This window comes from Cimex lectularius, unplaced genomic scaffold (genome assembly GCF_000648675.2).
Source record: "Cimex lectularius strain Harlan isolate CLEC.00 unplaced genomic scaffold, Clec_2.1 scaffold373, whole genome shotgun sequence".
NCBI classification, from domain to species: domain Eukaryota; kingdom Metazoa; phylum Arthropoda; class Insecta; order Hemiptera; family Cimicidae; genus Cimex; species Cimex lectularius.
In genome coordinates, this window is record NW_019392898.1 from 257,874 (window position 1) to 285,032 (window position 27,159).

Here is a 27,159-nt window from a genome sequence, read left to right on the forward strand (position 1 = left end):
GGATTCGAACCCACAACCTCCGGTGGGTTCGAATCCCGCTCATGGGACTAACTTTTTCATCTAAACCGAGAACTTACATAAAAAGAATAATTAATTGAATAATAAGAAAGTGGGAAGTTTATGGGGAAGTCATCGCCGGCCCTCTGGGTGTTTTCCTTCTTTTTCTCTTCTTTCGCGCATGTAGCAACTGTAGCCATTTGAGCGTCTCGATTGGTTACTGACTCTCTGATTTCAAATATATATTGGGTTGTCCGGAAAATAATGCAGGATTTTAAGTTTTCATTAAAAAAAATCTATATAAAATATTCTGTTTACGTTTACAGGATTACTCATTTGTATGNGTCTGGTCACATTCACTCCCCCAGAGTAGTCGATATTTCTCGGGCGGGGTTATAAGCACCCCCTTCCTTTCACGCTAATAAATTACTTTCCTAACGTCATACACACCCCCAGAGTACTCGATATTCGTCGGGGCAGGGTTGAACCCACTCCACTCTCGCTAATAAGTTACTTTTACATTTCAGTCGTCACACTCACCCCAGAGTACTCGATATTCCTCGGGGCGGGGAATAATTAATTGAAAAAAGTAATTTGGTCAATTAGACCACTAAACATAAATGGATTAATAATTAACAATAAACTATATTTATATATTTTATATAATACAATTATATTTATTTCAAAATAATATATAGACTTATTGCCTCCAATTTATGTATAAATGTATTTAAAGTCAGTTGAAAAAATCAATATTTGGACATATCTTATTTTCTTATCTTATTATTCCATTTCTTCTAGAATAATCTATGAAATTTCTTTTACTAAAGTGTACAGTAAACATAGATGAGTTAAGGTATCATGTTTTGGGGCACTGATAGTTATAATTGATATGAGGTCAGTACAGTTTAGTCGCCCATTGATTATATTGTAAAGAATTAATTTATAAAAAATTGTAATAAATTAGGTTCAATTTAAAAAAATTAGGTTATTAAATAAAAATCTATTATTTAATGTAATCGTTTCACGATGATTTGTTTAGGACATGTTCATATGTACGGTTTTTTTAAGGAGCGGTTAAGACTGAAAGCAATTATGATCGAGTAAGTAACTTTCCACAGGGGAGAGCGAAGCGGTGTGTGAGAGGTAAAAAGATACAACATAAATTGCATAAAGTTATGTAATAAGCCGAGTAAAAGTTTTTCATTTTTTTTACATGTGTTTTTACAGTTAGTTATATTAGTTTTTTCCCTTTTTATTTTGTCCATGCTTTAAGAAAATGTTCACTAAAAGATAGTTATGTAAGTTGTTGATTGTGCATGCATTTCCTGGCCTCCCATCTTCTTTACCTTTCTCTCCAAATACGTGTCTTTATCAAACAGTGATGAGGGTACAACTTTTTCTAAATACTAAATAACATTCAATATTATTGATTATAATTTTTCAATGGTTACAGAGATAAATTAAAATTTAATACGACTATATCAATTTTGTCCAGGTGATATATTTATACGTCTTTGGTCCTAATAGGAAAGCTATCATTATTGCAGGTATAATCAGGAGAAACTATTAAACGATTCAATTTGGATTTTCTACGATTGTCGATAAGCCTGTTAATAGCCGTTTGTTTTAAACATATTGCCAGCAATTTTTAGATGTGATGACCCTATCCAACCGATTCTATTGGCGAATCGTCGACAAGTGGATCGGACAATTAATTCTCGGATTGTATTAAATCAACGGACGACAGACAATTTTCAAGGGGTTTTTAACACCGGCAGAACACCCGAGAACAATGGGCTAAGTGTAGACTATCCTGATCGATTTCCTTTCGGAGTCAAGGTGACACGAATACAACAAACTAACTGCAACAGAGACGGGCTGTTGCACCAATAAAAAAAAGCTTTGGCTGAGAATGTATGTTTATAGTTTTTAATAAAAACAGGAAATTTCGCAAAATCGACATTTTTTTTTAAATTTGTTTTCTTTGAAATTTACAGAATTACTACAAAATGAAAATATAATGGTAATTCACGAATAATCTGGATCTTGGTATGGCCTAGGTGAAGAAAGAAATTCAATTATTACTGACAAGTTTTCGACTTATTTTAAGATCATCATTAGGGCAAAACAATCTTAAATATATCTACACTGTAATAATCTTACAGTCCTTGGTAATGTTGGGACTGAGTCGGTCTTCAAAAAATTCGAAACTATCGATTAGAAACTTAAGTAGTAAAACTTTTTCTAAAGTAACATCAACATATTGTTTAATGGTCAGATATGTTATTAAACTCTAGATACATCAAAGATTAAATATGAAAAAACGACAAGAACCTTTTTCGAAAGACTTTTGGGTCTGTAGCAGTATCATATGTACAGTCGAACGCATTAGAGATACGCTCTGGAGAAAAGAGTTTATGAAAAAATAACACTGAAAATTTACAATTAATTATTCTTTCTATCTAATGTCTTGGTTGAGATAAAAAAGTCAGTGTTACGAACGGGATTCGAACCCCACGACCTTCGGCTAAATACGCCGCTACTTGAGCTATCGTGACTTCGATCCTTTCGGGCACCAACTCTCCATCTCAACCTACAACCGTTCGAATTTTCCCTCTTTTTTGCCATTGTTATCTCAACCAAGACCTTACATAGAAAGAGTAATTAATTGAAAGTAGTAACTTGGAAAAAAACGTGAGAAATAACACGTATATTTACGTTTCTGTTAGTAAAAACGTAATTTTTGAATAAACCAGAACCCTCCTCCTAAACTCTTAATCTCTCTTATAAAGAGCAAACAACTTTGAGAAAAATGGTTGAATATTTTAAGTAACGTGGGATTTCCTTAGGTTAAAAAGGGCAAAATTTGACCAAAATGTCCATATTTTGGCTCTTCTCGTTCCGCATAAGTTTCGTTGCTTTTAGAATTTTGCCATTTTCAGTGTTTTTTTATATATTGTTTTACGAGGGTTCGCAACAGCAGAGGTCATATAAACTCTCAGGGTGTCGGTGTTTTTGAAAAAAAAGCCCATTTGCAAGTATGTCGAGTTCGAATGCAGGGCTGCTGGATTCGAACCCGCGACTTTTACCTTACAGTGATGAGCGCCGTGTCAACGCCTAAACCGTTGCGGCCACGGACGCCCCTGAAAGCTCTATTCGTAATGCAGTTAAATTCTAGCCTTGATTTGTTCTCCTGAGGGTTAACAAAGGGGTGGAAAATTTTACTCTCTTTCGTCTTTCCACAGGATGATTCTAAGCCGATTTATGACTCAATAAACATGGTAGAATAAGAATAGAAACAATTACCGCAAATGTTTTAAACGATAAACGACACCGAGTTGACGTTGAGCGATGACAAAATCATCGTTTGATATGTAGCAACCAATTGTTGAAAAACAATCGCTACGAGTTAATATCAGATGTTAAATTAGTCTATCTTTGAAAAAAGTAACAATTCATGATTAAGAAACGTTAGTGGAAGAATGAATCATAAGATATTTGTTAAACAGAACGAAATCATTTCCATCATTTATACTTACCACGTTGGTAAACGGGAAAATATTTAGTTTCCAGTGTTCAAAGCAGCTTACCTGAAAACAAAAAACAAAAAATTAATTCACCTATTATAGATATATACATTATAAACAAAGTACTGTTGAAAAATTGAAAATACTTTTGTTGAAAGGGAAGATTCAGAAAAAAAAAATCGGTTAAATTTGTAACATAGTAATCGTACAAGTACAACCAGTAGAAAAATTCCTGAGAAAAATTTCTAGAACAAAACTAATTTCATTTGCGGAGAAATGAAATCCAGCGGCCCTGCATTCGAACCCGGGATCTTTACCTTACAGTGATGAGCGACATGTCAACGCCTAAACCTTTGCGGCCATCGACGCCCCCCCATTTTCAGTGTTAACACTGGTTCGAAGCGTTTGATTGTCTACCATGCCGTCATTCCGTCCGATTTAATTTTACATTCCGTACCAGTTACTGTTTTGGATAAGAAATCTGCTAAGGCAAATTCTGCGTTTTCCAGAAAAACTGTGATTTCCCAGCCCCGGATGTCCGCCTTGAGAAACTCGCCTTCTAAACAAAAGACGAAACTGAATTCCTCTTGAGGTCTGCTCTTTCAAATAATTGCTCTCTCGGTGAAAGGAAGTCTCGCCAGGACTGAGTCAGGAGTTTTCTCTTCCATTGAACTACAAAAATAAAAATAAAGGACTACAGCCAATAACAAAACGACCTTATAATAAAACAATGGCTATTGGAATCCGATAAGCTCTTCCTCTCTTCTTATCTTCCAAGAGATAGCTAAATCGTCAGATTTTTTAATACGCTTATAAATGATATCTTCTATATTTATATATTTATAATTTCAACTTGTAATACTATCATATCACAGTGCAGTTCTGTATATAAATAACTATTTAAAAAAAAATTACAACATGTTAAATTCACAGAGTTATATTGAAGTCTTTTCAGAGGATCTTCGGAAGAGGTCAAAACAGAGAAAACTTCCTTACGGTTTTCGCCGAGCTTTCGACAGTTTTATACTGTCATCTTCAGGGCCTGTTTTATTATCATATAAACAAACAATTAAAACAGGAAAAAACAATAATTACAACAAAAATTGAATATCTTACTTTAAACCTTAATAGAGAATAAAAGTAAGATATTCAATTTTTGTTGTAATTATTGTTTTTTCATGTTTTAATTGTTTGTTTATATGATAATAAAACAGGCCCTGAAGATGACAGTATAAAACTGTCGAAAGCTCGGCGAAAACCGTAAGGAAGTTTTCTCTGTTTTGACCTCTTCCGAAGATCCTCTGAAAAGACTTCATGTATCCAGCAGGTCGATAATCTAGTTCATAGAGTTATATTGGTTAAATGTTTTCCAAGGTATTGTTGAAACCCGACATACGATAAAGGAAAGTTTGTAGATACAGTATGGAAAAAATAACCCTTTAACAATATACTTTGTACTTTATCAACAAATTCAAAAATTACTTGCAATTCAACAAACAGATCAGCGGGCGCTCAATCTGTTTTGATATTCTAAATGCGTGACTTTCTATTTCAGACCGAGTTTCCAGGAAATTAGAATTTATCTCTGGAGACTGACATATGTCTGTTACAAGAGTACCATGACGTAGAAAATCGCTAATTTAATTGATTAATAATTTTATTACTAATTAATTATTTTGTTTTGACTTTCTTTCATTATTGATGAAATGTTTATTAAACAAAATAAAAATACGTGAAAGTTAGGGATAGGGATAAAAGAGGCGGCCACAAGGCCTACTGCACCTCGACCAGAATTTATTTATTCGTCCCCTGTTTTTTAAGCTCACTGGCCAGCTTCAGGTTATTAACCAGCCTCCACAGCTTTGCCAGCGGTTCCTTGGTGTAGAATTCTTTCGTTCAAAACACAAAGAGTGGAACTGAGAAGAAATGAACACCTGGCCTCGAGATGGTAGCAAACCATAGAACACAATGGTATATATTTTGAATACTAAAAACAATTGTGTCAAAATTAAATTATTTTTAAATAAGAACAAAAACGGTTATTTTTTATGAGTAACCCTATTATTACTCAATGTTTTTGTTTGATGTTTTATCAATTTCCAAGTCAATCATTAACCTCCATTGAAGATGGTTCATAGTTAACCCTTCTTGTACAACGTTTTTTTCTATCTAGGTGATATGTCTTCTAGTTATAAACAACATTTCCACAATTTCGATTTATAGGATGTGTTATTACTTACAGATAAAAATACCCGTACGATAAATATAGACGAAAATATTTTCCTTGATTATTCCAGGCCGATTCCACGTGTTTGGCGATGTGGCCGGCCAGATAAACGTGGAATTATAACAGGACGTCGCTGACCAAACAGGTTAACGTTTTCATGTTAAAGCAAACGGGGGTTCGTGACAACTTCCCCCTAGCACCACCGTTCGTGTCATGCCTGGAGTAAAAGAGAAATTACTAACACATGTGGGAAAACTGTTCGGACTTCGTAATATTCCAAGTCGGATTGTAGAGAGGAGGCGGATTTACGGCTTAACGCTGCGGCACGTGTCGAACGCGTTAAACAGACTTGTAAAACCGAACGTTTTTTAAAATTAAACTACTTTCAGACACCGAAGACAAAAACAAGCGGACCAGAATTATCCACATCATAATGCTCAATTTACCTGATGGTTAGGGCTGTGTAACCTTTTATTTAAATATACGACTATGGATTATTGGAAAGAAAATTGAATAAAATCCTATACAGTAAAAGGAAGGAAAAGGTAAAAATGGAAAACAGGAAACCCTTACCAAATATGTATTTTGTGTGTTTGTGTTGTGTTTATTTTAATTAATTGGAACGAGTGTAATTTAGAGAATAAAATTCATTGGAGAATAAAAGTAATTTATTAGCGAGAATAGAATGGGTTCGACGCCGTCCCGAGGAGTATCGAGTACTCTGGGAGATTGTCGAAACATCTATATTGTTACTTTTCACATAAATAAAAGCAGAGAGTCAGTAAAAGATTGAGACACTCAAATACGCGTGAAAGACCAGTTAAGGAAATAAAAACACGCAGAGGGTCGGCAATGACCACAGCTTAGCTCAAGTGGTTAGAGCAGCGGGGTATTGGGCCGAAGGTCGTGGGTTCGAATCCCGCTCGTGATACTAGCTGTTTTATTTCAACCAACACCTAACATAAAGATTAATTAATTGAAAGAAATTATTATTATTATAAAGTGATTTGATGTGTCCCAATGTGAGATGCAACGTAAACTGGTGAGTTTTTGGCATTCGTAAACTATAAATAAGCTCTAGGCATCGTAGCTAATGTGACATTATCACTTTAGAAATGTCACCTGTGATTCTGACTGCAACTCGGTACGTAAACAATAGAAACATTGATATGTTATAAAGTATAACTTTCCTTTCGGAATAGCCAGATTTGGTTGGGTTCGAAACCGAGTGCCGATTTAAGTACAGGTCGACCCGGATTTTCTACAAACTACCCGTGCGTTGCAGGAGTCTCGTTCGGCCGATTCAGTTACTTAGACGGATGAGATTGCATGGACAGTAAACTTGTTTATTAACCACAGCGGAGACGTTTTACTGTCGGGCAAGGTTCGTTTCGTATTCTTTACGAGTTCATCGCCGTTTCCTCGAGGGCGTTCAGAATATTCCGCCGAGGATGCGTGACCTGAGGCCGCGGCCGACACCGGCAGCAATCTGCCTGATTACACCTTTCAAACGTGTTGAACGAACCTCCTCCCTTTGTCTTTCCAATAAAAACTGCACATGCACGTTAGAACGATCGAAGGAAATTAAAATAAACCGGACATTTTTAACAAAACCCAATTCGGAAACTGTAACGTAGTAGGACAAATTGAAAATACGGCAGGCTTGTCCCTCTGTTTGTATCAAAAGGGTAAGCTATTTGACCGCCCTGCTGTGCCCCCAAGAGATTTACTTCCATTTTCCCCTCGAAAAAGACATTAAAAGTCTTGAGACCAAAATAAGCAAAGATATTGCCCCAAAACAGATATATTACACATGTTTCTCGCATTGTCAGTTGATAAGAAAAACTAACACAAGAAATATCGTAGTAACTTTCTTTTCGTGTTGCATTGAACCGAATGTCATTCCACAAATATCTGTCAACCGAGTTTAATATTTTTTGCATTAAGAGATTTTTTTTCAGCTTTAAGCCGGGAACACAACTACCCGATGCAACGCCATGCTACGCTACCCGACGCCTTGCCACGTTTTGGTAGGATGTGCACAATCTTTGCGACGTCAAGCGCACTCCACGTACAGTCACGCAGCGTCTATCGGTGGCTGCTACGGTTTAGGCGTTGACACGGCGCTCATCACTGTAAGGTAAAGGTCCCGGGTTCGAATCCAGCGGCCCTGCATTCGAACCCCACATACTTACAAATGGGCTTTTTTTAAAAAACACCGGCACCCTGAAGGTTTATATGAACTCTGCTGCTGCGAACCCTCTTTTAAAAAAAATAAATAAATAAATAAAAATAAATAAATAAATAGTGCTTTCACCCCATTTGTACATTTTCTCACAAGACAAACGGGGATTATTAACCATAGCTGAAAATTCTGTCCAATGACCTTAGAACTCATGATCGTGTACGTTAAAAAAAAAAAAAACACAATCGCAACGCCTCTTTTGTTCTTAATGCCTTATTTTTAGCAAAACCTTGTAATAAATTGTTAGTTAAATTTTATGAGCCCAACCATGTAATAAATCGTTTGTTAAACCTAATTGTTTTAAATAAAGTTATCCGGTGTTTTGATAAAATTTTTCTTCCTAACAATCATAATTAAATAATTTTTATAAAAACTTATGCATTTTTAATCTCGTTTAATTTGGTTTCATTAAAATATGAATGTTGTACATATACTTAGTTTGTAATAAGCTACAAAAAAATATGAGTGTCCTGTTCTAAAGATACTCGACGAAAATGGTGCAATTTTATGAGCAAAACCATGAAATAAATTGTTAGTTAAATTTTATGAGCAAAACCAAGAAATACATTCTTAGTTAAATTTTATGAGCAAAACCATGAAATAAATTGTTAGTTAAATTTTATGAGTAAAACCGTGTAATAAATTGTTAGTTTAATTTATTATATCAAAAAATGGTATTCCGGTGGTTTGATTTATTTTCTACCGAACCATTAAAATTATTATTTTTAAATAAAAACTAATGAATTTTTGATCCCGGTTAATTTGGTTTATATTAAAATAAGTGTGTGGTAATTAATATAACGGCAATAATACATGTACTTTGAATAAAAGCATGAGTGTCCGGTTCTTTTGTCTCCGACTGTACTCGATGCTACCCGACGAAAATCTGGACAGTGGGGATCGCAGAGCGTAGAGTAGGGTAGCATAGCATAGCATCGGGCAGATGTGCACTGGGGTAATACAATCTTATGGAAAAATGGACTTTGGATTTGCGGCGGGTAGCATCGGGTAAGAGTGTTCCCGGCTTTAGGATGAAAATTTGTGTTAATTGCAATCTTATTCTTAAGAGGTAGTGTGTAGTTCAGCATTATAAACAAACCAGGACTTTCATATATTAAATACTAATAAAATTACAAAAAAGAGTATTATTGGAAGAAATTTTACATTTTACAGGATAATTTATTGAACTTAAATGTTTCTGTTTTTCAACAAAGGGGAACTTTTGCCGATTACGTCGTCAAAATGGTGTGAAAGACACCGCGGAAAAGGTATCCCGAATATTAAACCGTCCAGGTGAAAAATCTGGGCTAGATTAAGAAAGGAAATCGAGAGGAAAGACTTTGACTGATTGCGAGGAAATTGGTGACAGCCGGGTGACTCGGGACGCTCAGTGTGATCCGGACCAACGAGTATCACAGTGACAAAAAAAAAAGGCGAATCGGCATGAATTACTGTTTCAAATTGTATTAACCAATTCGACAATTGGGCAAGCGTTTTACTTCGGAAAAACACCACCTTTGTTAATATTCAATGTTTATTAAATTAGGGTTTACAAAAAGCGTTTATTTCATACAAGAAAACAAAATTTTCGTCACAAGCAGGCCAACGTGTTCACTGAAAACATGCTAGAATAAATATTGCCGATGCTGAAACAATCCAGGCTACTATGAATGGGCAAATGAATTCCTGGGAACGGGGGGGGGGCGTTGGGAATATAAATGGGAATATCTGACACGGGCTAATTTTGAAGGGTAAAATTAAATTAACATTTACTTAGTTCCCAACGTAGTTCATCTCAAATATCTGGACGTTTATAAACCTCATATTATATTAAAAATAACCGAAAAAGGTTGTTTGTTCAATTTATTTCAACAGAAGAATGAACTGATACGGCTGACGACCGAAACAATCACTCAAGTTAATTGATTTTTATTTAACCAAAATAAATGAGTATGTAAACGAAAAAAAACTGAAAAGGGATGCCTGAAGAGCAAAATAAAAAAAAAAATTATTTAAGACGAATTGAAAATAACATATACAAAACAAAGTAACATTGTTGCTTCTATAAACAATATTTGGTGTTTAGTCAATTATTCGGTGTGCCGCTCACGCGACAGACAAGATTGACACATCTACACGGAAAACAAACAGTTTAAGCCCGGAAGATGATCTCAATAAAGCTCGGAACGTAGCACGTTAAAGAAAATGTGTTTCTAAAACCGACGTCACACCAGACCGCATCTCACGATCTTCGACTAACTATAAACAATTCCCTTCTGTCATTAAACTGTTACCAAGGGCTATGATTCATACATTTCATAATTTGTCATAGCCCATATTTGTATAAAATGTATTACAATTTCTCACATTGAGTCTAGGAACATTAAAGTTTATACATTTCAACAGTTTAAGACTATCAATCATGCCATTTATTAATTTATACAAAAATAACATATCTAGATAAATTCCTCTGTTTCCAAGTGACAGCAGACCCGTTTTCTTTAGAATTTTACCACCGACGTTTTGGCTGAATTTCGAGAGAGACCGGCCCAGAAGGTGACTAAATGCCAACATACTCTGAAAGACAAAATCGGCGAGGATTTGGGGTCGGACGATTTAATATAAGTCCATTATATTTCGTGGTCCGATTGACCAAATAACTTCTTTCAATTACCTGAAAAATGGCAAAAATTGCAAACAAATCCGAGTGGATCGAAGTTACGATAGCTCAAGTGGTAGAGTAGCGGCGTATTTAGCCGAAGGTCGTGTGTTCGAATCCCGCTCGTGACACTGACTTTTTCATTTCAACCAATAATTAACATAAAGACTAACTAATTGGATTAAATATAAGGTTCATCACCTAGCCACCCATCACAATTAAAGTATAAAAGTATTTTAAATTATTTTAAATCATTTTAAAATATTTATTCATAACATCGCTAGTAGCGCAACTGTTTTCCAAAAACCCCACCTATTGATTGCTTTCTTTTAAACAATTAACTTTAAATTTTACAAAATTGATGTACAATCGAAATGCATCTATGTATACATGATTGTAGGAGTCCACCTATTCTATATAGAAATAATTTAAACAATGCACCTTTCGATAATCTTGAAGAATGTGTAGTTATAAAAAAGTTTCTAGATAACAGCAGACACAGACCCTGCATTTTCCATTATGCAGACCGACATGTATACGATGAACTTTCAATACCGACCGCGGTTGTACAATTATTCAATTTCAATTTTCCAACTCATAATCATTGATTTATTTAGGTAGTGGGTGGGATTTTGTTAATTTTATTAATTGGGATTCCTGTTTGAATGAGGATGGACCTGGAGATATTTGTGAATGGTGATTTCTGTTGATAAAGGGAACAATGTCAAATCAATTAAGACGAGATTGAAATGGAGATAAGGTCATGAATCGATAATTTCCAGAGATTTTTCCTTTCCCCAGCATTAGGCTAGCATTTTAAGGCAATAAAAAATCAACTGATTATAAATTATTATCGAAACGTAATAACATAAAAATTTGTAATTTGGCCGTTTCCGATCATTTCTTTCCATCTTTGCCTAGTTGGTCAGTCAGATGCGCTCCGTCATTTCTGTATCTTCAATATTGGTATCTCTCAACCTAGCGAAGATAGCCAAACCAAAATGATCAGAAACTATCAAATTATACACTCAATATCCCGCAGACGTACAAATCTCACAATTTAATGCAATAACTTTTGACGATGTTTATGTAATGACAAGATGTGAAGGAGTGCATACGTATAAAATCCCGTTCCAACTGTTTTTTCTTTTTGTTCAAAAAATCTCGAAATGATGGTCCCTTCTTACGGCCCTTGATATGATGACATTGTACGTAATGTATGTATTTTAGGGCAAAACGCACTAGTCGGACCGGAAATTAGTCTTCGACAACAAGTAGAGACGAAATGAATTTTCAATCAATTTGACCTAAAGCACAATTTCGTTTGATAATTAGGAGCCAGGTTGTTAATGAAGTGTCTTACAGATGATACCCTTTGGACTAGTTCGGACCGATGGCTCCCTAATCGGGTGGAACGGATGAGAGATCTTCCATAAAATGGATTTAATGAAACCACGAAATGGAACTTCAAGATTTACAAAATGGTAGCTTCGATATACTTTAAAAATCTTAGTCTAATATTCCTTATTATATTTTCAAATAATGTTTGTACATGGCATTTACAATCCCTAGAATAAAGAGTAGAAATATTTATTTTTTAAAATTATTTTATTTGTACCCTATATATATTTGTACATATTACAAATGTGATCATAAAACTTGTTTTCACCCGGTCACAGCATTAACACTAAAGCCGGGAACACACCCGATACTACGCCCCCGATGCTACCCGACGCAAATCCAAAGTCCATTTTTCCATAAGATTGTATTACCCCCGTGCACATCTGCCCGATGCTATGCAACTCTACCCTACTCTACTAATTTTCGCTCTTTGGGTAGTTTTAGTTAGATGTGAGTTCCACGTGAGCCGCTGATCTAATGTAATCTTGGAAAATGGAAACAGAGTCCCGTTTAGGCTCGGAGTTTTTAAGCTTCCTGTTGTCCTCTTCCTTGTGAATGGAATCATTATGGTTTTATGGGGGTTGATAGATAACACCTCTCTTTTCCATCACCTGTTAACCAGATTTAGCAATTGAACAATGTGTCAGAGAAATAAAAAGGCTAGGAATACATTCCCGGAAGATAGCCATTTTCTCTGACAGCCAGGCCACACTCAGGGCCCTAGACCTCTTGCGGGGCGAAGGCAAAGAGTGTTTGGAACTGCATGCAGGCCCTGACGGAAGTCAGCGACACTAACGACCTGATCCTGGCATGGGTCCCTGGACATTCGGGACGTAGAGGCAATGAAAAGGTTGTCAAGTTGGCCAAAAAGGGAGCCAACATGGGCTCTCTTAGCCCAGAACCCTACTGCGGCCTAACAGCCTGCCACAAAAGAGGATACACCTTAAAATGGATCCTTAATGAGTCCAAAACCTGGTGAAACAATACCTCTGATAGGAGGTACGCGAAGAGATTCATAGAAGGACCATCCGCAAAACTTACAAAAGAATTACTGGAAGGCAACCGCAACCGAATCAGGATTCTGGTTGGACTCCTGACGGGGCAGTCTTTCCCGTATACTCGGTCGTCCTAAAAAGGAATCTGAGGATCATTAACGCACCTAGCCTATTCGGCCTTATCGGACGTTTTGATTCTCAAGATGAGAGCTGACGCACCTCCACATACGACAGAATGGTGTTACTGCCGCAGCGTTGGTGTAGAGACAGCTCAGCCCCGGAGGGCCAAGACAACCTCGACCCCCGATTGCCCATTCCGAGTGGTCGGGTCTGCTTTGAGCATCAGACCGTATGCCGCGCGCAAAGGGCTACCTAAGCCGAAATACATCATTCCGGTCTCCCGCGCACACCCTAGATAGAGAAGGCCACTCTATCTCCCAGAGTATTGGGGCTTCTTTGGCGTAGAAACTACCGGATCCGCTTCGGCCGCGGTTTTGTTTAAAGTGGAATTGCTAACCACCTCCTAGAGGAGTACCGCCTACGGTAAAAGCCAATGGAGCTCATCCTACACCTACGTGCAAAGCATACTCGAGTAGGAGCAACCGATTCACTACCCGTTCCGCCACTGCTCACGCATTCGAGGGACTTTTCAGCATAATCATAGCGTCCTCTACGCTTATACGCTGCCGTCCGATCCGCCGTATCACGTGAGGCCGGGTGGTCATACGCAAGTTTAGTGCGAAGGTCACAGGTAGAAGACAGTCTATTCTCTAAGTTCCCGCCACTCCTGACGGGGCACTGCCACTCAAGAAATCATATGTAACGGATAGGAGTACAGACAGAAGAATCGTTGTGCAGATACTGCTAGGAAGAGGAGGAGACCGCAGAACACATTTTATGTTACTGTGAAAATCTATGTAGGTGCAGGTTCTTGCAACTAGGACAAGAAAAACCACAAGCAAGATCCTACACCAAGGAACCGCTGGCAAAGCTGTGGAGGCTGGTTATAATCTGAAGCTGGCCAGTGAAATAAATAACAGAGGAGCACAATAGATCAATTCAGGTCGAGGTGCAGTAGGCCTTTCGGCCGCCGCTTTTATCCCTACACTTTTACATAGATATTATAATACATTATACATATACATAATAATTATATTAAAATTTCGCAATTTCTTTACCGCCTCACAGGATAAAATTTAGGTTTCAAGAATCACAAATTGAAATTGTAGCATTTTCTCATTTTTATGTCTCTTGTGTCCATTTGACCTTAGTCCTGAGCATTTCATTTATATTTTTTTATGCTGCACAACAAGCTGGCCAGGCACGAAGAAAACGGCAAAAAATTTGTACACCTCGATTTTATTGGCTAATTGACCTGCACTACGTCTTCAACGACTAAGTTATGAAATAAGGCTACATGCTTTAGTCGAACCGTGAGCAGAGGAAACACTGAGTTGTAACTTTTATTTTAAATTTTATTAATTAACTATAGTCTATTAAGTATTAAGAGTCAAGTTAACAAACATTTCGACAACCACGAACGAAATATTTCAAATTATCTTCAAATTTAAATATTAAGGGGGAATAATTAATAAACAAAATGGCAAAAACAAACGCGAACTCACTTTTTTTGCACGGGCTAATTTCATGCTTTTGACTTGTGTTTTGATCGATTTAGGATGACTCGATGCGGAAAATTCGAGCTTGATTAATTCCAGCGTTTATTACCACAGATGAATGAAGTGCTGGAGGGATTGTAAAGTCCATTGACAACCGGTTCTTGAACGGCATCGAGACAGATGCAAACATGTCTGTAACGACCGGATGGTGACATCGTCCCAAAACAATCGTTACCAAATTCTATAATGCGATAATTGGCAAATATCAAACCGACAGATCGTTTTATTCCCTTGAAGTTTTTTCTCGGCTTATAAAAATCTTGCGTTGGCAATAAACAGTCACTTATGCTTCTGTGTTTTTCTTTATCTTTTTATAGTTTGCTATATATTTCTTATTATATTGTTGTTACCAATTAAATCTGCGTACGAAAAAAATACTATTGAAGTATTGTTTTATTGGGAGAAAAACAACTTTAAAGAATACACGTACGGAACCCGCTGGCAAGATAAGCATGAAGTGATAAGGTTTTTGTTTTACAATTATACTCCTTGAAAGCGTACAACCTTCTCCAGATCACCACCGAGATATACAAAGAAAGTTATTTTCCTTTGTTTTCCACTTTTACTCGTTTTTTTAAATGTAATAGTGTTGAAAATATACCACGTAAATAGTAACAAATCACTCGTGTTTTTAAACTCTTTTTCACATCACTCAAGATAGAAGTGTCATTTCTAAACGATAACCTTGTTCCTAGGCGATAGAGACATCACTTAACGATTATTTAGTTCATTGATCCCTATAAAAATAAGGCGGAAATAAAATTTATATTTTTATGATGGCCATTTTGTAGAATGTGAAGTAGCTTTGTTAATCCCCATCTTCATTTCTTGCCTTTTCTTTCTGTCTTTGTAATATACTTAAAATTTGGGCATATCGCAGATAATAAAGAAAGAAAATCTGACGAAGAGTTTCACGACAAAACAACAACAATAAATATATTAGTTTTTTTAAATAAATTAATTTTTTTAATGAGGGTTTGCAACAGCAGACGTCATATTAACCCTCAGGGCGCCGGAGTTTTTGAAAAAAGCCCATTTGTAAGTACATATGTCGGGTTTTAATTCAGGGCCGCTGGATTCGAACCTGGGGCCTTTACCTTACAGAGATGAGCGCCGTGTCAACGCCTAAACCGTAGTGGCCACCGATGCCCCTACCTATGGTTATTATCACGGTTAAACATCACCTAACCATCTGTAGCACTGTAAGTTCAATTCTTAATTTAATTATGCTTTAAACCGTAAGTTTGAATATTTTAAAAAGATTTTAGTATTTGCAAAACTTACAAATTATTCATAATAATTTCAGAGTTTTGATGAAGGAAAAATCGACGAAAGAAGTGAGTTTTCTTTAAAATGGGTCTTATCCTCGATTTTTAATATGTATATTCAATGAAGATGTGTTTATTGTAATACTAGTTTTTTCTTTCATAGTACCATAAAGTATAAGATTAATTTTTTTTACATCTGTAATGTATTTTACACACAATATTGATGTATTTATTGTGTATGAAAAACATGTTAGAAGAACTCATCCAGTGCTAATATAATTGTTTTGTTAAAGTGAAAAAAAAAAAAAAAATAAAGATGCACTATGGTATAGTGTGATGATTTATTAGCGAAAATGGAGGGGCATTTTCAATTACACTGAAGAATATCGAATACCCTGAAGGAGTAGGAACGAAATCTGATGTGTGAAAGAATTTATTAGTGTGAATGCTAACCAGAATATCATTTTTATATTGTTTCTATTTTTGGGTCATTTTATTCACAATTGACGAGGCACTGAGGTACAGAGCGGCTAGCATATACATAATAAAGAAAAGAGATAGTTGGTTAGTCCAGGTATTTTGTCCAACGGTTGGTCTGAAAATGTTCAATTCTTTAGCCAATTAACCGAACAATTTAGAAACAATTTCGATTTTAAAAAATCTGTTCATTCATCAACAAATCAGTTTCTTAAAGAAATTCTCAACGCATCGACTTAGAAATCCCGGTTGTGAGACATTTTACTCTATTTCCAGGGTAACAATTGCTTTTTGGACATCGAATAAAAAGAACGAATCGTTATTGACTGCTTTGAACAAAAAATTGATATACTGTACGATATAAGATAAGAAACTATTCGGTAAACAGTTCACGGAAATCCTCTTTTAGGTTTTTAACTCGGCTTGAACGTGGTTTTTAAAAATATTTATGAACCGAAAATCAGTTTATTAAACATTTAGTGCTAATGAAAGTTTCCTTGTTATATGCATAAAAAGGTTTTGGCTTTTCTTTAAAATTGATGTTTACACAAAATCAACGAAAGCTTACACATTTATAGTTTTCAACTTTATTTAAAATCCAGTATATTTAGTGGTCTGTTGACCAAATTACTTCTATCACTTATGATTTTTCCATCTCGAAGATGGTATAATAGGTCATCTCAAAAAAAAAAATTTCTTTCAATCCGCAACATTCCGATTTATTTTAATCCTTCCTCAGGTGAGTTAACGCAGTGGTTAAAACAGTGGTCGTCAGTCATTAATATTTTGTAACATTTCATTTTAAAAAGGAGACAGTGTGGTACATATTTAAGTCTTTCAGATTCCGAACAAACGTTTGTTCTTCTCACCTTGACCAACTTCTGAGTGAACCATCATCACTATAAATATTTTCCTTTCCAAAAGGAAGATTGGGTAAGAGGCCAGGAAGACAGAAACAACATTTATTTTCTTGTCGAGCTTTCGGCAGAATATTTCGCTTTCTTCAGGAGTCTGTAAATTTTCAAATATACAATTTTTAAAACTTTTCTTAATTACTAACTCGAAAAAATCAGTATACTATATGAACAGGTATATGTGTGGATAACGGAGAGCCGGTCGAACCCACCTTCGATAAACAAAGGTAATAAATATTCACTATTTTTCGTGGTCCGCTTGACCAATTAATAACATTCAATTAATTAAGGTTTTAAGTTGAGATAAAAAAGTCAGTGTCACGAGCGGGATTCGAACTCACGACCTTCGGCTTGATACGCCGCTACTGTACCACTTGAGCTATCGGGACTTCGATCCCCTCGGGCAGCTCGTTACTTACTTATGTTAATTTGTTAATACAAAGTCCTGATGAAGGCGATATATTCTGACGAAAGCTCGACGAGAAAATAAATGTTGTTTCTGTCTTCCTGGCCTCATCCCCAATCTACCTTTTGGAAAGAAAAATATTTAAACTGAGAAGGCTGATCAATCACCAAAGAAAATACGTCATCACTATACATTATTTTTTAATAATGTTCAATAATACCAAGAAATCCTACAGTGCCTATGAAATGGGCAATATCGATTATTAAAAAAGATTAAATTTCTATTGACAATTAGATAGTAAATGATTTGTTTTCCAGGCTTGTTGCTTAATTAATTAATTTAGATTAAGACGATCGATTCTATTTAGGTAAATGGATAATAGGGCGGTTGCAAATCTATTCCGCAACTCTCGTGTCTATTGTCCTCCTCTTAATATTATGCAGAGTTGGCTTTCCAGAGCAGTAATTAGTACCCGACTATGTGAACTTGTAGGTTGTAGGTTCCCTCTGTTAGATGAATAAATGGTAACATGGTATGTGTAAATGGGTTTTCTCTTATTCTGTGAAGTCTGAACAATATGCCTCATTTACGTTTTGCTTCAGGTACTACTGAAGACTGCAATATTTATCAGACACAATTTCTGCGTTTAATTTTTTAAATTACTAGAACTGTCAAATCACTTGGATATATTGCGAAATTCAAGAGTAAAACTTTCCAATTAGAGGACTATTGATGCAAATTCATAGTCAAATTGTTCGAAAATCGTGGGAAGGAACTCGACAATCCGATCCTTTGCGATTTCATTTTTTTTTTTTTAATCGATTTTCCCCTACAAAATTCATATTTTTGACATTAAAAGGTCGAGGCAATCCCAACAGTTTTTAAAAGTGGATATAAACGAGATGAACCATCGATGATATGTCAGAAGCTGGTTTTGGTCAATGACATATCGACACGGGACGGTCTTTCCGCTTCCAATCGGCCTGGATCATCATTCACCGTCCAGGTCTCTTCCAGGTCCGGAGAACCCCATAATTCAACTGTCTGTCATCCGAACACAAGGGCGAGAGAAGAGACGTACGACGTGAATGAACGATAAGTGTCCGCATTTAGGGCTCTCGTAAATAGCGCTTATTCCATGCTCACGTCGAACCCGATTAAGACGGATAGTCTGGTCGTTTTTTGTCATCCGGGACAAATAGATCACTTCGTTTACAAGTTATCTAAAAGGGTTAATATAAATCAATGGGGGGATTCATCATACTGCCTACAACCTCATAGGAATGTTTCAATAACAATAAATTTAATAAGTTAATAAAGAATAAATAAGTTTAATAAAATTTGGCTTATACAATGGCAGTTTCAATTAAACTATTATTTACGCCATAATAATTAAACAATACTTTGGGCTTTATTCTTCGAATTAAAAGTACAACACTTGATCAAACAAACTTAATTATTACAACTATTCTTTTAAAAAAATTGTCACATCCATTTAAGAAACAGGAATATGAGAATAGATGAAACGTAATTTTCTAATTTTGCTTTATAATCTTCAATTTTTGATTACAATATGTAAGATGATAGAGAGCTAATTTACATACATAGATAATTTATTACATTTACATTAATAGATAGTTTATAGATGCATAAATAAATTACAACTATTGACAAATTTACATTGAGTGGAGCAAATAATCAATATTATTCCCCCACTTCACTTAACTGATTAAACTTCACTGCCTATTCCTCAGAAAGGAGGTCAGGGGCCACTTCCTCTTGAGTCACCTTATGGTATTGAAGGGATTGATTCGGTTGAACCAGGCTTGGGCGGGACTATTAGCGGGGAACACACCCGATGTAACGCTATGCGACGCTACCCGATGCAAATCCAAAGTGCAATTTTCCATAAGATTGCATTACCCCCGTGCACAACTGCCCGATGCCACGCAATGCTACCCTACTCTACGCTCTGCGATCCCCACTGTCCAGATTTTCGTCGGGTAGCGTCGAGTACAGTCGGAGACAAAAGAACCGGACACTCATGCTTTTATTCAAAGTACATGTATTATTGCCGTTTTATTAATTACAACATAATTATTTTAATATAAACCAAATTAACCGAGATCAAAAATTCATTAGTTTTTATTTAAAAAAAATAATAATAATTTTAATGGTTTGACAGAAAATTGATCAAAACACCGGAATACCATTTTTTGATGTAGTGAATTTAACTAATAATTTATTACACGGTTTTACTCATAAAATTTAACTAACAATTTATTTCATGGTTTTGCTCATAAAATTACACCATTTTCGTCGAGTAGCTTCAGAACAGGACACTCATATTTTTTGTAATTTATTACAAACTAAGTATATGTACAACATTCATATTTTAATGTAAACCAAATTACCGAGATCAAAAATTCATTAGTTTTTATTAAAAAAACATAATAATAATAATTTTAATAGTTTGACAGAAAATTGATCAAAACACCGGAATATCATTTTCGTCGAGTAGCATCAGAACAGGACACTCATATTTTTGTAGTTTATTTCAAACAATAAACTACAAAACATATGAGTGTCCTGTTCTGAAGCTACTCGACGAAAATGGTGTAATTTTATGAGCAAAACCATGAAATAAATTCATAGATAAATTTTATGCCCAAATTAAACGAGATCAAAAATTCATAAGTTTTTATTATTTAATTATGATGGTCAGGAAGATAATTTATCAAAACATCGGAATAGCTTTATTTAAAACAATTAAGTTTAACAAACAATTTATTACATGGTTGTGCTCATAAAATTTAACTAACAATTTATTACATGGTTGTGCTCATAAAATTTAACTAACAATTTATTACATGGTTGTGCTCATAAAATTTAACTAACAATTTATTACATGGTTTTGCTCAAAATAATGCATTAAGAACAAAAGGGGCGTTGCGATTGCGATACTGGTTTGTGAAACACGCTGTGTGACTGTACGTGGCGTGTGCTTGACGTCGCGTAATTGTGCACACCCCACCAAAACGTGACAAGGCGTCGGGTAGCGTCGCATAGCGGTAAGTGTGCTCCCCGCTTAAATGTGTGATGGGAGAGTTTATTGTGGAACTTGAACATTTTTGAGGAATTAATTTTCGGATAAATGAAATTTTAAAGTCGTTGTGGGGGGTAGTAATGGAGAGATAATACGGATCATTTTATAATCTGTGGACTTTAGACTGAAAAGATTGGAGACGTTGGATATTGGAAGGTTTAGCGTTTCCCCACAGTTCTATTCCGTAGGTCTAACCCGATTTTATTAGCGTTTTGTAGACAGAGTTTGTTGTCGTCGATAGCTTGGACTGTCATCCAATAAGTTTGTACTTTGTACATTAGACTGTAGCGTCTGTTTAGGTCTTGTCGTTCAATCATGGCTGATTAAAGGTTAAGTGTGAACCCAAGGTGACGATCGTAGTCAGATTTGGCGATAGGAATATTGCTGTAGTATATTGTGGGAGGAGATTTGCTTTGGAATGTAAATCATCATTTTCCATTGTCTACACCAATCTGTTATGTATGTGTGTATAGTTTATAATTGCAATTCAATAACTTAAAATTAATAAAAGTCATAATAGTTTATAAAATATAGAAAAAAGACTAGTAATGAGGATTCTACAAATGGGAGATCAGATGGCACAAATAGAACACAAATGCAATTTATAGTCTTTCTGCAGTACCCCTTGCAAAAAAATTGAAATTTCGGTTGAAGAATTAATTCTTCTGAAATTAGAATTTTCTATTTTTCACAATAACGCTAAAGAGATTTTATTGCAATTATGGCCGAAAAATTAATCCTCAAAGGATACGCTTTCGGAAAGATTTGTTATGAGCGTTGTCCAAGATTCTTTTTTGCAGACGGTGGCGCGAAAGGAAACACCAATCATTTATCAGATTGCCAACGTTATGCTAAACCCAGCCAAGATGTGTTTTGGGGTCGAGATAGCGTTTCTCTGCCTTACTAAGTGATAGGCCTGAAGGGGTACTTATTCGAATTGAACGGATTTTTAGCATCCCATTCCGTAATAGGCAAAACGTTAACAAAACGAAAATCAAAATGAGATTTTACAGTATTTATATTTTCCAAGTTGACGCAATGCTCATGTACGTTAACTTCAATGTCATCATTTTATATGACTACTTTTAATTGAGAGACACTAAAATTAGTGATTATTTATAGATCGTGAGATGCGTCTGGTATGACGTAGGTTTTAGAAAAACATTTTCTTTATCGTGTCAACGTTTCGATCTTTATTGAGATCATCTTCAAGGCCTGGGATTTATAAAGATTGTTTAAATTATACAAATACATGTAGGAAAATGAATGTGAAAAAAATGAATTTATAATACACTAGAAATTCACTTTTTCACATCCTACATGTAATTGTATAATGTAAACAATCTTTATAAATCCCAGGCCTGAAGATGATCTCAATAAAGATAATGTTTTTCTAAAACCTACGTCACATCAGACCGCATCTCACGATCTCCAAATAATTAAATAACGGCCACTAAAATTAGTCGAAAAAATCGAACTATTTAACCTTAATCATTGGCCTAATTTGTTGTAATAATCTATTCTTCCTTTTTTATGTGAGGTTCTTAAATGAACAGCGAAAATGAGCGGACCAAGATGAACGATCGAGTTGGCCGATGCTGCCTTAAAATATTATCCCCATGGATTTAGCCTAATTCCATCGAACGTCGATTGCCAAAACCCGCAAAATGTTAAGTACCAACTAGTATTAGAGATGTAAGAAAAAAAGAGAATTGCATTTGGTTTAATCATTATACTAAGGTTTCAAACTGGAAAGTAGTCAATAGGTTGTATTTAGGCGGCTATGGAGGAAAATCCCAATGAACCTCTTTTAATGGTTGATTTAAGTATAATCCATTTAATAAAAGTTCCATCGTGAGGTCGAACTGCTCCAATCTCAACAAATGCTGTTACCGATTCGGTTAACTAAATGCAGCCATCGGGTAAAAGGGTTGCATTATTGAATAGAAATGACGTTGTTTACTTCACTAACAATGCAAGGACTCATATTTCGTTGGTGACACGGTAAACATGGTTAAACTTAGAGATCCACCCACTAAATTCACGGAAAACGTTTTATCAGATTGACCCTGTTTCGATCAATGCAGATTATCTTGAAATTTTCAGATCGATAAGACGTTAGTAAAAAAAAGAAAAACGATTTTAAAGATTATAAAGCAAAGTTAATATATTGTACCACTTATATCTTATCATAGTCTTATCATCGCTAAATAAATTAAAAACACATTCGTTTTAAGATTTTACAAATTGCAGTAGGAATGACATGATTACGCTCCAATTTGTACAAAAACTAATTTTTTCATAGGTAAAAAGCTTTGCAAAAGTAGTAATTTTTTTACATTATCACCTCGAATTAGTCTCATTACAGCAGAAGCAAATATCGTATGTAATAGGTCGCATTACGTTAGCGTCAACGGTAACGCTAAATTGGCTGAAGTTTACATGCGCAGAATTAACGGACGCAATCTGAAATAGCGTCCAACGTTATTTGCCTCAGAATAGTGTAGCTTGTTAACGGGTCAACACAAAGTAGTTTTTGTTGGAAATAACCTAGTGTGCGCCCAGCTATACAGACATCGCATCCGACATAAAAACAATACTTGGGCACGAGAGTGGGTTGTTAGGTCCCATGTACCGACTTTTAAGAGAAATGAGGGTGTTTCCCCTTTTGTAAATATTGTAAATATTATTTATAATTATTGTTAGCTCTATAGTGTATTTGTTTGTTTGTGTGAATTGTGAAGTGAGACAACCGACGGCGTATATCGACCCTCACACTGCATTTGGTCTGATATGATCATAGTCATAGTCGGTACCCCGCCATAAAATATGTACGGAAAAGAAACAAGTTAATCCCATAGATGCAGAGTTGATTTAAAAAAGTTAAACTGCTCAACGTTTAGCCGGATGGAGTTTCATCTCTTGTTATTTTTATGGCATCTATCGATCGTGTTTGTTGAGAAAAGCCCAAGTCGTTAAAGATGAAGTGGAAGAAGGGGAATAAGATGACCCCACTTTAATCTTTTAAACGGTCGATTTGGAGGGTGGGACGGGTCTGCATCACACTATACCTTTTGTTTTACCATATAGAAGAAAAAATATATGAAAAAATCAAACAATATGCTTCGTAGTAAGTTAAAATTTCGAAAAACGTTCTACGGCTTGACGTGAACAAATGGACATGTAAAATAATATCAAACATTACATCAAAAAGTCGGATAACTAAGTTTGTCCCCCATCCACGAAACACGCACAGTCGAGTTTCGATCCAAGCTAATCGAAATAGGATAGGCACATGTAAGTTTCATTCGAATATTCAATCCCAATCGCCTTTGCAGTACTTTTTATCTCTTATTTTTTGGTTATTTTTGCCTATTGTCAACTGAGAAACTATAACAACATAAGGGAAATAGGAATAACAAAACGATTAGATATATACATGGACAATTTTAAAAATGGCGCAACAGTTTTGTTTGTGATTGCAGTCGTAGTTTTTTCTTTGTATTCTACGGGTTTTGTTAAATTTCCAAATGCAACCGTAAATTTCAAAAGTGGCTTGCATTTTATTGTCAGTCTAATTAGCTAAAGTCTTGTAAAAGGTGATTTGTCACGGTGAAATTTGCACTTGAACATCTCGCTGTTTATGTTTTTCCTTTATCTGAGGGTTTAAGAGCAAATAATCTTTCTAAAATTTATAGGAACTATAATATTACAATTTTTGTTATAGTGCATCAAGGGAAGTTTCTAGTTTAAACCTTAAATTTCATTTTTGATTTCCCAAGGCAGTAATAATATCTATTTTACTTTTTATCTGAGGTCTTGGGTGAGATGAAAAAGCTAGTGTCAAGAGCGGGATTCGAACCCAAGAACTTGTCTAAGTGGTTAGAGCAGCGGTATGTTAAGCCGAACGTCGTGGGTTCGAATCCCGCTGATTACACTAGCTTTATCATCTCAACCAAGACCTTACATAAAAGTACAATTAATTAAAATAATTACTCGGTGAATTATGACTACTAAACACATATATGGAATAATGATAAAGTTTAGAGGTTGATTTGCGAATTGCCGAGCCCGTAAGGAATGGAAAATGTGTCTGCCGTAGATTTTGAATCACAGCTTTATCTGATAATCACCCATAAAACTTCATTTCTGGGGAATCGGTCGTATTCCCGGAGATAATCTATCGCGGGTTTCTTCCTTCAACCCCCAGACGACAACCCAGCAGCGGTAATCTTTCGGTGGAGTGCGGTTTTTTGAACGACCACCGACTTTTACGTTATAAATGAACGCTCCCCCTATTCGGCTTTTCGAGAATTCCAGATCTGGAATATGCCTCCTTATTAAGCGGGAATGTGCCTCCTTAATAAGCGGGAATATGCCTCCTTGTGCTAAACTCAAAATTTAACCCTGTTTATTGAAAAATCAGCTCCTTGTATAAATGGGAAAATTATTTACAACTAAATTTGTCTATAAATAAGCAAAGATTACTTATACAACTAAGGCTGGCTAGTGCTAAGGAAATCAAATTGTTTGTAAATGGGTCAAATGTGTAATTGACACACAACCAGTGCGCTCTGTGTGTTAATTGTTTGAAGAGGAGAACTTGGAACATATATTTTTAAATTGTCCAATTTACCAACCTCAAAGATCCTTTTATTTAAAGAAGTACATATTGTATACATGTGTAAATAATAACAACTTAGACAAACTTGAGTTCTTGCTAAAATTTGAAGCAAAAAACCAGGCAATTGATGTGTTTAATTTTATTTATGAAGCCCTTAAATTGATTGCTTTTACTGTCAATGAATAATGTTTTATTGTTGCGTCATGTAATTATTGAATTTAAGTTACGCGACATTATTTGATGATGTATTTTGATTAGTTCTTACATGCTATTATTATTTCAATTTTTTTTTTTATTTTTTTTTATTAGTTCTTACATGCTATTATTATTATTTCATTTTATTTTTTTATATTTTTTTAAAAGTACCTTTGTATGTAATCCCCAGCTTCATTTCTTGCATTCTCTTTCTGTCTTTCTAATATAATTGAATTTTGGGCATATCGCAGAGAATAACGAAAGAAAATATGATGATGAGGTTCACGACCCAACAACAACAACAATAAATATATGGATACTAGTTTCTTTTAATTTTTTTTTTTTTTAACGAGGGTTCGCAACAGCAGAGGTCATAAAACCCTCAGGGTGCCGGTGTTTTTGAAAAAAAAGCCCATTTGTAAGTATGTCGGTTACAAATGCAGGGCCGCTGGATTCGAACCCTGGACCTTTACCTTACAGTGATGAGCGCCGTGTGAACGACTAAACCTTGCGGCCACCGAAGCCTCCTTTTATTATTATTATTAATTATTTTTGTAAGTGTCATGTCAATTTAAGTTGGAAGATATCTTTAATGATGTATATATCTTTATTTTGCCATTTGACTACCCCCTGTAATAGCTATTGCTGAAATACAGTATTAATCTATCTATCTAATATAATGACTGCTTTGAAATGTATATAAAATGTATTTCCATTTCAACTTAAATCTTTTGAACAGAACGTTTGTTTTATGAGTTTTGGCTATTTACGCAACCATTGCCACTACCCCGAGCGAGTCGAGCCGGTGTCAGGTCGGATCGCGTATTCTCATCGCGATTTGTGTTCAATTCTTACTGAATCTTAATAGCACTTATTCAGGAGAAAATTACTTATCCTTCGTTTCGTCACAGTGGACCATCTGAAAATCGTTGTTAATCTCCACCAGGAGGTAAGGGTTTTTCGTCCAACTTTTCCCTTCAGTTTTTCCAATCTTTTCCCTGGATTCCTCGTAAACGTAGGAAATCGAAGGAACAGAGAGTATGTGTTTTGTTTTAAATTTCATTCGAAATATTTTAACATACAGTCCTCTACAAAGCCGGACCAATTCAATTACACTCAAATAATTAAAAATTCCGTGGTCAATAAAACCTACCATAAGTTATGCTATATTTTTTCGTTTTATCAATACATACTCCGCCAATTTTGACGGTATTTGTAATGCCAAACAGTACATATTAGGTATGGAGGGGTTTGCTTATCAAACAGAAATGGAAAATATTTGGATTGTTACACAAAAATCAACATCATTATGGTGGATGTAAAGTATCAGTAAAAAGAAAAATCGAGGGAGCACAGCTGTGAAGATTGTAAATTGAATTATTTTAAGCTAGTTATAACAGTTCGATTTGTTAATTTTTTTTAACGTCGTTATGTTT

At 35.3% G+C, this 27,159-nt stretch overlaps 1 protein-coding gene across 1 annotated transcript in view; it reads right to left on the minus strand.

Moving 5' to 3' along the window:
* Positions 1-3,560, minus strand: part of LOC106664283 (protein sidekick) — a 93,947-nt gene extending 90,387 nt beyond the window's left edge. The window contains exon 1 of the mRNA XM_024229201.1: positions 3,540-3,560. The gene's annotated coding sequence lies outside the window, so the exon portion shown is untranslated. The remainder of the gene's footprint in view (positions 1-3,539) is intronic.
* Between the last annotated feature and the right edge of the window lie 23,599 nt (positions 3,561-27,159).